Source organism: Diorhabda sublineata, chromosome 5 (genome assembly GCF_026230105.1).
Source record: "Diorhabda sublineata isolate icDioSubl1.1 chromosome 5, icDioSubl1.1, whole genome shotgun sequence".
NCBI lineage: Eukaryota > Metazoa > Arthropoda > Insecta > Coleoptera > Chrysomelidae > Diorhabda > Diorhabda sublineata.
Window position 1 is genome coordinate 548690 of NC_079478.1, and position 11543 is coordinate 560232.

At 30.5% G+C, this 11543-nt stretch overlaps 1 protein-coding gene across 3 annotated transcripts in view; it reads right to left on the reverse strand.

The window, feature by feature from the left end:
- LOC130443851 (ephrin-A4) overlaps positions 1-6977 on the reverse strand; it is a 425869-nt gene extending 418892 nt beyond the window's left edge. For all 3 annotated transcript variants that reach the window (XM_056778718.1, XM_056778715.1, XM_056778717.1), the window contains exons 1-2: positions 6895-6977; positions 5860-6164 (exon numbers count right to left, since the gene is read on the reverse strand). The gene's annotated coding sequence lies outside the window, so the exon portion shown is untranslated. The remainder of the gene's footprint in view (positions 1-5859; positions 6165-6894) is intronic.
- Positions 6978-11543: the final 4566 nt, after the last annotated feature.

The following is an 11543-nucleotide window of genomic DNA, read 5'->3' on the forward strand; positions in this document are numbered from 1 at the left end:
GAAAATCCATTCAAAACTGACCAGCGAACATAAATTTATGTTGAAACTAGGAAAATTCTATTTTGATGTATTTTTCGCATTTACAGAGTACGGCATCAAAAACTATTGAACAGATTTAATTTTATTTAACAAGCAAAGTTTGTTTGGGCAAAATGCGAAAATAGATCGATTTTTAATCCAAGGAAATCATATTTTGATCAAATCTTCAAATTTCATGCATCCCTTTCCTTTATTTTGTCACAATTATAGATCAAATTTGAAAATGGAAGATACCAAATGTGAAATATATTTGAAATTAGACAATGTATTAAACAGCTGATCTACGTCAATCCGGCAGCTTTAAGGTTTGTGACAGTTTTTTTGTTTTTATATTTCATTGTGTTAAGATCATGCAGATGATGTTGATGCAGATGATTTACGAGGAAAACTACCGTGACAGACCAGTTTTTCAAAGCTCTAAATGTATCTCTCTCTCTCTCTCTCTCTCTCTCTCTCTCTATATATATATATATATATATATATATATATATATATATTGTCTAGACCTTTTTTTATGATTTTGGTCATGGTTTATCTTTATGTTCACCTGTTACTTCAAACTGATTTTTTATCGAAAGAAACCTAGAATCCAAATAAATCTTCACAAAAAAATAATTTTTATTTCAACCAGTCCACGTTTGTTTTTGAGATCTCCTGATGTACACTATGGCTCGATATGTGGAAAGGCGCGTTTCAAAGCAGCACTGCCGCAAATGCCTAAGAATTTTGCAGCGTAAACCAGCGCAAGCCATAAGCGACAAAACAATGTTTTCACTCCACGTTTCCCTACTTCCCGCCGCTCTAACGGGAATCGACTGCTACAGTCAAACTGAGCGCGACTGTTTAGCTTAACTAGCTACTTTAATTTGGGAGAAGACCATCAGATATAACCAAATTCAGAGATGTTTGCTTAGATTATTCGGTTATTTAATAGCCATACCTCGTATGTCAAATTAATAATGCTTGAAATGTATCAAAACAAATTGAAAAACAAAAAGGTTTCAGCCCTCGGAATTTGAATATATAAAGTAGAGCGATTGAGAGTAACTCACAATTTTAAAGAAAGAAATAAATTCAATATTCGATTCAAAGCAAATTTTGTTACATGAAAATTATCGGATGGACGAGTTTCCTGGCCAATTGTGCAGGTAACTTTAGTAATACCAACAAAAAACGGAGAGTCTGTAAGAAAGAAATACTTTGTCAATTTTTCTCTACGTTACAATAAAAATATGCTCGTATTGATAAAAAGCTCACTGCAAGTAAAACTTCTTCGGAGAGTCATGATCGAATGTAACTTTTCAGTCATGAAGAATTCTATATAGAGAAAATATAATTGTGCGACAAACTGACGTACATTTTATAAAATTCAGAATGGTAAGTTATGTGCAATTATTGTTCACTGGGGAAAATTCTATGTGAAAATCATATTATAGATAAAGAAATAATGTAAAATTCAATTGATTTTTCGTCTAAATTTACCAAAAAATAAACAACGCATCTTCACACCGTCTTGAAGGACGAATTACTAAAAAGGTATCGATTGCCCTTGACGAAGGCTTGTAAGTCAACTAACGCTGGATGGCAATAATTTATACCCTTTTAAACATTATCTTTTTCATTTTAAGCATGAAACTAACAATGATTTTATAAATTTGAGTAATATTAAGTGATATGAATATTAATCGCAAAATTAATTACAAAATTTGGATAAATGTTCTTTCGTTATGACTCAATTTTCATAAGCTGTTTTTTTTTAACATCATTTCTTGAAGTAATGATACGTTTCCGCATACCTCTTCCTCGATTTATCTGGCAGAAGCCGCTTAGCTGTTATTCAAATCCATAATTTCATTTTCTTTCCATTTTTGATAATAAACTGCCAGTTTGATATTGTTACAATGCTTATGATGGTATAATAGAAACTGGTCAAAGCCGTCCATAATTTAATGCGAAAATTAACGAATTAAATTAATAAAAATCCAAGAATAAATTCTGCGGAAAGGAGAAAAAATCTTATATTACTTCAGAGGATGTAAATATATTTATATTAGAATCGCTGGAGGTCTATCATCACGTGATTCAATCTACATACTATCTTCTTCTATTAACAGAAATCAAACGTAACAACATAAGATCGATTGTCTTCTTCACAAGGACAACCGTAATAGTTTCCTTAAATTAAATCGTAAAAAGAGGCGACGATATAATTGACATAACCAAACTAATTGACCGTACTAAAAGTTGAAATCGACGTGAGCTTTGTTTAACGTCTTGTTTTAAGCGAATTTTTGGATTCGACGTATATTTATTATCAAAATCAGTCATTTAAAGAGCCCTAAAACCAAAAATGCTGTGAGACGGGCAGATTACTGTACTTATCCTACTATTTATTAAATAGTATTCATAATTTTGTACAATTTGCTCCAGAAAATGGTTTGAAAACAACTTAATTCACGAGCACCAGGTGTTTGTCATACATTTGATAGAATATTTTGAAAAATAATAAAAAAAAACAACAGCGGACCTACTATGCCCCTTTTATCTATTCACGAAAGTTAACATCTATTTAAGGACATTTCTATTTATATTATACATTTGAGAGAGTGGAAATAACGCTGAAAATACCTGTAAAAAACGATGTGTTTCGTTAAAAAAGCAAGGAAAATAATTCAACTTCTTAACACTACTCAGAGGGACATTTTAATGTAAGTTCGATCAAAGAAGTACCGAGTCTTTCGTTTCATAACTTTCCTATCGTGAAGTAATAATTTAAGCCTAAACTTGTAGACACAATTGGTATTAGTGTTACTTCAGCCGGTTAGGTATTGAAAATAGAATAAATATATTTAGCTATACAAATTAGTAATTTTTCAACAGGAACATGTCAGAATCGTAAATGACGAACTGAAAAATAAGGAAATTAAGAAGTACCTCTTTATTAGAGTTATTGAAATATTTGGGATTAAAATAGAAAAAGGAAGTTAACAGAAGAGCATTAATGGAACGAACAAATATTGCTGGTTAAAGAGCAGCATATTTTTTTCAAAAATATGGAGAAAATCATGTATTTCCAAGACAAAATATATTTGTATATGAAACGAAGTTCTTGGTAGGAAAATAACATCAATTTTGGATTTTCCTGATGTTGATTTTTTCTCATTTTTGGAGTTTTTTTATTAGTGTGATTAGATCAAATCAAAAATGTAAATAAGGTTAATGGAGGATTCAAAATAAACAATCTGATAAGACGACAAAAGGACTGAATATAAATTTTAAATGATAAAACACAACTATAATCTATTTCAGAAAGGTATAGAGTAATAAAACGGGGAATTCCGTCCAGTTCCACTCAATTTCGATATCGGCTATAGGTGTAGGTCTCGAAATATTGTTTAGGGATTACTTAGGTAGTAGATTATACAGTTAAGATTTGCGTTTTAACAGGTACCTTTTTACCTTCTATTAGTGCCTCTGTCTAATTCCAACCCTATTTTAGATTATGCCAAAAAGTAGATGTTAGTAACATATTTTAAACTTTTAGTTTTACGTCTAAAATAGGTTTTGGATGAATATTGTCAAATATTTCGAATGATATTTAATACGATGGAAATACAAGGGTTCATCGTTTCCAAAATTGTCTTCAAAGTTTCATTAGATCTAAAATACGCAAATAATAAAGTAGAGGCTGTGTAAGTCATATATTCACAAAGTGACAGATAGATTTTTGAAGTAATAAGTTGAGTATCATTTTTAAAATGGGTAGAGGAAAAGTTATTGATCAAAAAAATTCGATTAATCATAATACACTTATTTAAAAATGGGTAAAAGAACTCAGAAATCCAGAAAATTGTGAATATGTCAAAATACAGTGTTGTATACTGCAAATGGTTCGATTGTCCCTAACGCCGGTACGTAAGAAATTGTCAGAAAAATATAAACGAACGTTAAAAAGAATAATTCGACACAAAAGACGTGCTAATTATGGTCAACTAAGTGTACTTTGGAGTAATGCAGTGGGTAGGCGGGTTTCAAGATCCACATGTCACAGACAGGCTCAAAAAGACAGGTTTACTTATGCTAAAGAAAAGCCATTATTGACTCAAATTCAAAAGAAAAATAGACTTAAATGGGCCAAAGAGAAAAAAAATTGGAATTTTGAACAGTGGAGCTGTATACATTGGAGTGATGAGTCTCGTTTTGAAGTTTACGTGGGTGACGATCGAAATAGAATTATTCGACATAAAAATGAAGCTTTTCATCCAGATTTTTTGAAGCGGAATATAAAATTTCCGGCATCTGTGATGGTGTGGAGCTCGATATCTGCAAAAGGAGTGGGAAAACTGCATTTCATAAACGCAATCGTCAATACTGAAAAGTACCTGGATATTTTAGAAGAATCATTGTTGCCAACAAGAAAAGTAACTTTAACCGCTGGGAAAGCCTTTATTTTTCAGTAAGATGGAGCAGTATGCCATAAGTCAAAAAAGGCCTTAAAATGGTTCTCAGACAACAATATTCCACTTTTAGAGTGGATTTCAAGTAGTCCAGATTTATCATAAATAGAAACACTTTGGCAGTTGCTTGCAAAGAAAGACTACAAGAAATTTTGGATAATTTTACTCCCGAATACTGCCGGAAATTAATAAACACCATGCCTCAAAGAATTACGGCTGTTATTAAAAATGAAGGGGATGTTAGGCAATGGTAACTTTTAAAAGTTACATTTGGTTTTCGTTTTTGCTGGGTTTGTGATTATATCATATTATGTTAAGAAAATATAAAGTGCTCAAAACGAAACAATTTGCCGTTTTTTAATAGCTGAAACAGCAATAATTAGTAATTTTTTTTCAATTGGGTCAACTGAAATGGGACGGGACAAACTGTGACAAAGTTTTTCTTTAATAACAGTGGTCTAAAGTCTAAAGCATTACACGTTATTTATTGTTTTTATTTTACCTTCTTTCGTTTAAATTGAGAATAAGTAATTAATTTTATGAAAGTGGGTACCAGCCTCCTTCAAAGATTTTATTTCGAGATAAAGTTGTTAGGTACTAATCTTTGAAGAAGTCCGTGTACAGTTACAAAAAAAAAAGGAAAAATTTTCAGCAGTGTGCATGCAGTTCATTCAACTTTGTTATCTGAAAATCTAGGTATCCCTTAACTGGCAGCGAGATTTTGCATACCAACGTTTTTGTGCAATATCATATTGCATTGTTCGCCACATGCATACGTACATAACATATAGATAAGTTTCCTGTATGTAACACCACACTTCAATATATACTTTAACCGGTTAACGAATGATAAATTAGGAGAAGAAACTTTCATCGCGGAATTTCATTTTATCAATCTCTTATTCCTCTTTTAAATTTCCTTTCAAAAACTGGCTCTTATTGAAAATAACAAAAGAAAATTAAATAAGTGGAGAAACACAGAAATTTCTGAAAGGCAGGTATCAAGATAATTGAGTTAATGAAACTTCAAATTATAAAAATTTCATCAATAGAAACGAGGGGAACGGTCGAAAAATTGATTTTTGTCTTCGTTCATTTCACATAACAATTTATTTATACCATAAAATTAATCGGTATTTACATCAAAACTTGAATAAAAAAAAAACAAATAAAAACGATTCAAGTCATCTGACATGTCAAAAGACATTTGATTATTAAGCCGATAAACAAACATTTATGAATAAAAATACATATTATTTTAAGCAAATCATCAACTAATGCATTTGACAAACCATTACCTAATCGATAAATCAAATTCTATTCATAAAAAATATACAAAGGTGAACGATAAGACATGGCTTACCTATTGTTAAAAGTATATGGTACATAATTCGCAAAGAAACCGCACAAATTGATCCAAAACCAACACACACAAACACCGACACGATTCACTATATATTAAATGTTATTTGTAGGCCGCATTTAGTGAAAATTTAGGCGAAATTCCACGGAAAATGTAACGACAACACTTCACAAGTTCACTTCTTGCAGCAACATTCCATTGCCATTTTGTCACTGCACAGCTTCTCTGGTTACGACCGTGGCTCCACCTGAGGCCAATGGACGCAATCATAGTTTCAAGAATCTCGACGGTCGATGCTGCCATCACTGGAATTATTTCAGGAGAATTGAATACTTTATAATAAAAATTATTAGATAATAATTGAAAATGAACAAAAATTGAAATAATACTTTTATCCCTAATAAAAAATACAACAATGACAATATTGAAAATCAAACAGATTTTCTTTGTTTAATATTCTCGTAGTTTTGCAAATATTATAATTTTGAAATAGACTATTAAGTTTTATGTTGAATATTCTATAAAATCAGAATAATATGTATATAAATGACTTATTCACAAAGTTTATATTGATGTTTTTTAGGGGATTGGTTGATTGATTTTATATAAATATTAATTTAAATATTTATAGAAATCGCTCTATTATACAGCTCACAAATATTCTCCATATTAACTGAGTTATTCATTTCGCAAAGCATAGTCGTTATCAAATAATTATAGAATTAGTAGAGTTATTTGTCAAACCTAGAATTATCCCAATTATGAATACAAAAAAACAACTTGGTTTATTCGTTCAATGATTTTTGCTTCACACTATTTTTATTCGTGTATTAGTGAAGTGTACCGAGGGAATTTCTTTGATAGTTTATATTTTATTGAAATAGATTGAAATTATCATTATTATTATTATTGAAATTTGAGGAAATATCTCTATCAAATGTTTGATTTGTAACGTGACACAATAGGCTAAGTTAGGTTGAAAAAACGATTTTTTGTGACAAAATATAATACACACACACACACGCATATACATACTTGCACATGTATATTATCGAAAATGTTGGTTTAAATACGAAGTTGACCTTCAAACATTTGGTACTGATTAAAGCTGGAGTCTCCCTTTTGCCGATTTACGATAATATTAGTTTTGCCGAGAATAATTCTTCGACTTATAATTAACAATCACTTTCTTTTGTTTGTTTTTTAAGAAAATACGAGGGTTGTCTGAAAAGTTTCCAGCCTAATACGTTTATCACTGAATCATGTCAGTTGAAAATTTTACTTTTTAAAAATATGAAATTACCAATATATTTTTATTACAAACTAATTGAAAATTACAAACTATTTGAAATGTATACTTGTAGATTGGACAGTGGTAACTGCTAATACGCTTATTTCCACAAATTATTGGCAAGACGCACTTTATAAATACCTATAATTTCAATATACGTACTGAAAACTGTACGAGACCTAAACTAAACTGTTATAGATTATTCTAGGAGTTAATGCCAACGTGATTATTGCTTATATTAAAACAGTGGTGTTGCTGGACTTGCCCATGGCCTCGCACTTAAGAAACTTTCCGAGGCCTCTTTAAATACGATATCCACAGACGTTTATTTTTGAAATATTAATGAAACGTAATTTCTCATTTTAAGCTTCATAAGAACAGCCTTTAACTTCTTCCAAATTATTTCGTGTGACTCGATTATAGTTAGTCGTTTATTTATCAGTTGCTGATTCCACGATTTTGTTTTAATATCGCTGCTTCGCTTTACGAAGAACAAGGTACTGCCTGATGCATATAATATACAACTTCTGCAGAAAGAAATTGATGTTAGAAAGTATCGAAAATAAGTTAAGAAATTTTATGAAGCAGCACCAACTTTTCAAAATTCTACCATAGCGTATTTATATTTTTTCGTGAGTATATATATCGTGTCGAAGCATGTTTGGTAAGACTGATTTATTTGGTAGACCTTGGGTACGAAAGAAAAGGTGCCTTGTTGATTCGTAGACAATTTAGAGACATTATTATTTTAAATTGAACGAAAGTGTTTCTTACCGACTAGCTACTGGTTTGAAATTGTCTATCACAATCAAATTCCATACAAATTAGTTTGTTCGCCGTAATCAATACTTAATATATATGCATATTTTCAGATAGTGCCTAAAATAGGAGCTCAAACATGATTTAAAGAGACACAATGATCGTATTTGAAGTGAGTACTACATTAGGACACACAGAAATGTAAGAGACGCTTTCTGGCAGGTAGATTTCGTATAAAAGTCTATTTTATCATTCCTTGCAAGTCTATAGTTATAAATTAATCAGGAGTCAGTTCTACATCCACCACTAACGCGAAAAGTTTTGCGATTTGATTGCTTCCAATTATAAATGTTACTAAAACTTGTCAATATTTAGATCTAAGAATTTCCCTCTAATATCTAATAGTCTAATCGAGCTCTTAATATGCGTAACAAAATAGGCTTGAGAAGGATGAATAATCAAAACTTCGTCTGATGTACATACCTATCAGTTGGTTACTCACTTGAAATCTTGATGACAATCAGGACCAAACGTAGAGTTATTTTACTTGCCAGTGTATCTGTCAAAAATACATTTGATATATTGTTGTTCTATGAACACATAAAACGATCATAATCTTTGGAACATGATTTAGTAACATGCTAGATTTTACACCATGAAAACAATAACAAAAGTTATCAATACAAATTGGTGATAAACACTTTACAAACAAACAAACACTGACAATGCTACAAGACTTCAATAAATTCCATGTATTTAATCTCTATTGTTATGAGACTTTCCTATAATTTTTTGGGTATTTAACCAAAGGTTCCTACAACAATGGGTACGATTGTGATGGAGTCCATGTGTCACAATATATCGTCGTGGATTGATATTTGTTTATTTTCTCGGTAAATGCTTTCAGTTTCTTCTGCAAGATTGCAGATTCGTTATTTCATATTATTGAAGTTTTCCTTTATAAAGTTCTTCTTGTGAGATGGTTTTGCAATGATATGATATTTGATCGCTCAAATGAATCCTTCAGTTTTGTTGAAGAAGTTGCCTTGTGAGGGATCCGAAAGTGATGCAGATCTTTTTGTGCAGCATACTTTGTTTTAATTTTTTGCCTCAAGCTACAAAGTTGTAGATGGTATTTGGTTTTTAAATTTAAATTTAAATCTAGTATCCTTTTATCCAGTTTTCTAGAAAAGTGAAAAATTTCGGTTGAGAACTTGTGTTGGTGAACTCGGTGTTTATAGAATTATTTTCTTGTTTTTATATTGGAATATGTGTATTCATTGTCTGTGAATATCTAATTACTTCCAAGATGTGGTTTAATGCGAAGACGGTGAAGTTGTTTACTGCCTTTGCTTTGTTTTGAGCTGATAGTAAGGATCAGTGAATCAAACTTGTCCATTTTAGCTATATGTCTGTAAGTTTTTTATGATCCATACTTCTGACTTCCATTCCATTTGTGGCGTTAATTGACCCTTCTCCATACTATATATTTGTCGAGGCTATATACAAATAGAAATCTCTACCGATCTACCCCTTCAATACAAATACTTTGTCATGATATATGCCAAAAAGGCAGATCTATAAATTTTTTGTTATTAATTGTTGCTACTGTAAATAAATTCATTTCATTATAAGTTTATATTTATTGTCTTAAAGTTGTGTGTAAACATTTGTTTGTATAAATACTTTTCTAAAGTAACATAACTCATAACTACTCAAACTAATATCCGTTGCCTCACAGGCATGAACTGTCTTTAAAGCCTTATCTAGGTTCTTGAATCTTCTGTCTCGGACTTCATTGAGGATCGTAGTAGTTTCATCAGTTTCCTATTAAGGTAGTTTTCCTTGATAATAACATTTCAAACTTTGTCATATCATAGTTCAAGTCGCTTTATTATTGTGTTCCCATATCGAAATATTATTCTTAATTTGCAGGTGTAAATATATAAACAAACTTTATAGGTAATAATAATAATAATTTTTCTGTGCACATTTTTAATAATAATTTAGTACTTTTGTTATTTCCGCTTTTATTAAATGTTATCATCAAATGAATATACATTTTATAGTTTATATTTATATAAGCAGCATCACAAAATAACATTTATTATGATCAATATATTTTTCAGGCAATTAATTTTAATGGTTTGGCAACAGTTAGTTGAGCACTGTCGTTGTAAATTCCCTAAGTGTTATTTATTGATTTATCATTCATTCAGATAAAAGCTATATTTGTAACAATACATCTTCATAATAAATTATCACCTTAAAACGCATATAAAACTAAGATTATTTCGGATTGTGAAGACTGTCAATAGGCAATTCCTTATACATATTTTGTATGATGGGTTGCATACAAAAATTCTATTGTAACGATGTAGTTCTTTCATGATTCGTGACGACGAAATATCAGAAGGATAGAACTTTCTATTCATTTAAATCACATTATTACCTGGGAAACAAACCTATTACGTAGGCAACTATCCATCCCATTATTCACGTTTGAGTAGTATGTACTGATTTTAATAAGTGACAGGAAAAAAAATTGCCTTCAATAATTAATCCAACAACAACCTTTTAAGCTATTGCTTATAGGTGAACGATAGTTTAAATTTAGTAGACAGTCGTGTACCTACTGACAAACATGCAGGTATACTTGGTACATAAAACGCTTACTGCCGATTTGATAATGTTAACAGATGCAAAGTCGAACAAAGCTTCGCAGTCTTTTTTTAATACAATGTAGAAAAGTCTAAGGAATTTCAATTAGTAGTAGTAGTAATGGATGACTCATGGATTAATGACTATAATGATGAGACCACATTGCAGAGTAAGGACGAGGAAACGTCGAGAAACACTACCATAAATGGAGGGTAATTTAAATTTAAATAAATTGCCTGCAACCGTTAGCCACAGTTACAAGTGTTTATTAGATAAGCGAATTTCAAAATTAATTTAGGAAATAGAAGTAAAACGTCGTTCCAAGTAGCTTGCATCAGAATAACGCACCCAGTCACAGGTTCTTCACCACTATAGCTCAGACTTTGAATTAGCTCAGCATATTCTTCAGATTTGGCACCCAGCGATTACCGGCTGTTTCTAAAATCTAAACAACACTTGTATGGTAAACGGTATTATTTGGATAATGAAGTCATATGTGAGGTGAATGAGTTATATTCATATATTGGAAACGAGGTAAAGAAACACCAAAGTGGACTAACTTTAATATATTTTCCGAGCTTTCGAATACTTATGTATTCATCATCTGGGACTGAAATTATGGTAAATAGAATATTAGAAATTTGTATAAAAATAATAAAATTTCTACTTACAATAATTAATTAAGATTTTCGATGGTATTAATTCTTATAAAAATTTTAAATTCATAGATTTCAAAATTCAATATTCAAATTGCCGTTGATAGAAATATTAATTAATTGAAATATTAATTCTGGTTACTATAGGACTTTTTATTAATTTTTAATTGGTTACATTATGAATGATATTTAATTTTTATAGGTCGTTATAGGTGAATTTGAAATTTATAGGTTAAGTGAGGTTAGTTGGTTGTTAATGGTGTTGAATTTTTATAGAATGTTTTTTCAAAATCTAAACGATATGCATAAATTACACT